The 4167-nt window shown below is 31.0% G+C and overlaps 1 long non-coding RNA gene across 1 annotated transcript in view; it reads left to right on the forward strand.

Annotated features, from left to right (window-relative positions):
* LOC117116544 overlaps nucleotides 1–4167 on the forward strand; it is a 9245-nt gene continuing 5078 nt past the window's right edge. The window contains exons 1-2 of the long non-coding RNA XR_004446776.1: nucleotides 1–79; nucleotides 1497–1600. This is a non-coding gene — a long non-coding RNA (uncharacterized LOC117116544). The remainder of the gene's footprint in view (nucleotides 80–1496; nucleotides 1601–4167) is intronic.

The raw sequence follows: 4167 nt of genomic DNA on the forward strand, positions 1-4167 counted from the left end.
TAGCGCCATATGCACGCCTAGGAAGTGATCGCTCATGAGGTTTTCTTAGCTCTTTCGGCATCGACGTAGGCCTAAGCAGGTATGCGCGCATAACACATAGGCGTTTAAAAATAATCTACATAGGCCTAGGCCTCAAATGATACATATATTCGTTTTTATTGTTTCACAATTTACTAATTCAATTTTTTTAGACTAGCTAGGCCTATTCCTAGTCCAAGGCATGCGCCTAAGGTATAGGCCTAACTAAGTCAATGGGGGTCCGACGAATTACCCAAATGATACGCAATTACCCAAATGATACCCAAACAATACACAATTAGCCAAATGATATTAATTATCCAAATGTATGTAATCAACTTTGAAACCTTTTGTATTTTTAACATACACTTTACAGTATTTATTTGTCAATTATTCGTAATTACTACTACTACTCTAACTACTATCATTCGTAATTACTACTACTACTACTCTAACTACTACTACTACTACTACTACTACTATTAATAATAATAATAATAATAATGATACAGTATTTTTCATATATGTATTAATAATTTATTCTGGTAATTACTAATAATATTTTTGTTTTATTGGTTTTATTAATGTAGTATGTGTTATTTTATAAATCAGTCTGTTTCTAACGTCATTTGCATATTTCCGGACATAAATTACATTCTTATTTTTAACATACAATATTTATTTGTCAGGAATAGCTATTACGGTTTTCATAACATTAATAACAACAATAACATTATTCATTGCATTAATAACTAATGGAACAATTATGGAACAGAGTATTTAATTTTGAATTTATCAATGAAATTCAACTCGTATACACTCCATATTTACATTACAGTATTTCATTGTCCATACAAAATTTTTCTAATATTTTAATAGTTGAAACATATTGAAATATTTTTAAATCAACTCATATGATACGGTCCATATTTAAATTTTCTAACAGTAGGCCATATATTATTGTTCGTACAAAATTTAGATATGTACAGTTGGCCTACGGTTTTCTGTACAGCGTTAATATATAGTATTATTGTTTGTACAAAATTTACATACATGTCGAAAAATGATTCAAAACTCTATATTTAAATTGTAGCACAACGCTGCTTGTGTGTACAATGTTAATGACGTTTTAAATATTGTGTTTCCTTTTACACCATGATAATAATGTACTTCCGTAATTACAGTAGTCTGTGCGGTTCAATTGTCTGTAAGAAATCATTTAAGGATTTTGATTTTAAGGCTGTATGGTCCCAGATTCTTCATTCTTCATTACCTGATGAAGATAAAACAATTGTGGCATTATTATATAATATCAAAATTAGTGGTCTAAATTTCTGAAAATTTACCATTTAAATTGAATATGATCAAAATATACTAACAATATTTTCTTTTTCTGGGTGTTACTATCTTGTCATGTATCTCGGGGGATGTTAATATTATATGGTTTTTAAGAATGGACTCCTTTTGTCTCATTTCAGATTGTACACCGTAAACATTCCTTGCTTGCTTGTTGAAGGCAGCGTGGATTTGCTCACCACCTTGCTCGCTTAGAAGACCTAATCCAATGTGCCATCTCTTAAGGGTAGGTACAACATGCATTTCAAGCATATGCAGTTTAGGCGAAATGCTGTGGCCGTGTTGTCGGTATTCTCCAATGAAATAATTGATGTTGTCATCTATCCAGGAAACAAAAAAAGTAAAAGTGATAGGGATAAGATAAATAACTCGGGTTTTTATATATATTGAATATTCTATTTATATTTTTTAAAAACATTTATAAATGTTGCAAGGAAAATATACCCACCAATTTCTTGTATCTCCTTATCTGAGATTGGACGAGTATGATTGATTTTTTGTTCCACTGTTGAAAACTTTGTGAAAAGTGGAACGAATTTGGATGCCATCATATTGGCTTTATATGACAACTCTTTTGCATGCTTGATTGGAATTTCCATTGCCTGCTCATCTAGTGTTTTTTCGCATGATTCCAGCAACTGGGATATTATATTTATCTGCAGGAAAAAAATTTATGAAATTGTCTTGTCTAAATAAAATTAATTAGGTTTATAGTTTGCGAGTTCAAATAATATATTGACATACTGTAATAAACAGTAATAATTTTTAAAAATACACTAATATACTGTAACATAAAATCGTACTCCAGTGATAATAATATAAAACCGAAAGGTCCACTGATTAATCTTAGATAAGAAAGTATAATACATACTCCAAGTATTCAAATACACGCCATCGTGTTGGGATTCAATATTTCAACATTATGTCATCATCATTGACGATGGCAAAATCATTGAAATACACGATGGCGTGTATTTCAATACTTGAAGTATGTATTATACTTACATAATAATATAAAATATTGAAAATTACCTTGCAACATTTATGGACATGATTTCCATTAAAAGCTTTACCATGATATGCTTTTCTGTCAACCTGATGTTTCCTTAAAACAGAGTCCATGGCAGAAACAATTGGCCTCATTCCAAACTTTGAAGTGTCGCTTTCCATTGCTTGTTCCTAATACATAAATATAATTTTAAATTACTGTAATGTGCAGTTAACATGGCCATTTCTTCTTTTTTATTGTTACGCTATATTAAATACTTACAAGTTCTCTAATTGCCTGGCACTTTGAAGATATTAAAGTTGCAGATTTTGCTAGCTGGGCAATTGTCATATTGTCCTCTATGGTGTTGATTTCTTCACGCAAAATCTGTATCTTTTCTTTACATGTTTCAACCTTCGTAGCATTTTGTGCAATAGCCAGTTCAAAATTGTTCATGGATTCTGATGGATTAGTGTGTCTATAAAGATATGGAAAGAAACCATAAAAAAATCAGATTCTACTGTAACACAATATTATTAAATATATTTAAATATAGAGTACTTGACTACTGTACCTGAGCTTATATATTATGCTATCTATGTAATGGGCTTCGAGCTCTAGCAAGTCATACAGTTTCTTAAAAACTCCAAGAGAGATGTGAAGGCATGGAATTGAAACCTAATGAAAGAAAAGTGAAAAATTGTTTACTATTATTTTAGAATATATTGCACAGTATCACATTTAATATCATAATTTTACTTTTTTGTCAAAAGCTTACATGGTCTATATCAATGTTGACCATTGACTTTCTCACATTTCTCGAGACGTCTTTGCTTGTTTTTTCACAAGAGCCAGCAGCAATAAAATTTTTGAGGTCCTCAGACAGAGACTTCATAGTTCTTAGCTTTGCTGCTTTCTGATGCCTTTGTTCATATCATTGTAGTAGTACAAAAGGGTAATTCCATGTCAAATCAACCAAAAAAAACCTCAATCTCTCGGAATTTGTTCAAATTTTTGTATGTTGTTGGGACCCATGAAAAATGATCAGAAATGAAAAATTTTTTTCTCTAGGCCTCCTAATTAGCGAGATATCTGCTAACAAACTTTTGGCTAATTAGCGATACCTTGCGTGTTTAACCGACCATATCTCGAAAAGCGTGGCACCTACAGAGCTGATTTTGGTGTCATTTTAAAGCTATTGAGTAGCTCTATAACTTTAAGTAAAGTTCAAAGTTGAATAAAAAAAATATATATCTTTATCTATTTTTTTTTTAAATTCATTCATGAGATACCTAATGATGTAAAGAAGCTTCCCTATAAGTTTGGTGATGGGCGCTCCAAAAGTTCTTGAACAATGAGCAAGTATTATGTATACTTGTCAATTCGAAATTGCATTTTCCGTATAATAACACAGTATTGTACCTATATAGGAAAACCAATAGTACACCATACTGCTTAGTTTTATATGTAAGTATGAGAAAATTAAACTTGCATCACTTGAAAATTCTCAGGTGGAAATTCCTTGGGATTTTCCAGGTGGATATTTCTTTGAATTTCAAAATAGGAACCTGGTATTCCCATTGGAAAATCCCAGATTAGCACTGACCTACAGTATCAGGATTTTTCAGAATAGTTTCTGAATTCATTTCAAGATGTCACAAAGCAAGACTCATTATATATTAAGGCAGACTTTCTGCTTTGATCCATTTGGAGTACATAAAAAAAAAGAATAAATCAGGTTTAAGGGAAGTAACTGAAAAGCTTATTGCAGACCATCCAAATCTTAATCTTAAAAGAGGACAGAA

Source organism: Anneissia japonica, unplaced genomic scaffold (assembly GCF_011630105.1).
Source record: "Anneissia japonica isolate Jap-2015-1 unplaced genomic scaffold, ASM1163010v1 scaffold4058_len632159_cov189, whole genome shotgun sequence".
In the NCBI taxonomy this organism is placed as follows: Eukaryota; Metazoa; Echinodermata; class Crinoidea; order Comatulida; family Comatulidae; genus Anneissia; species Anneissia japonica.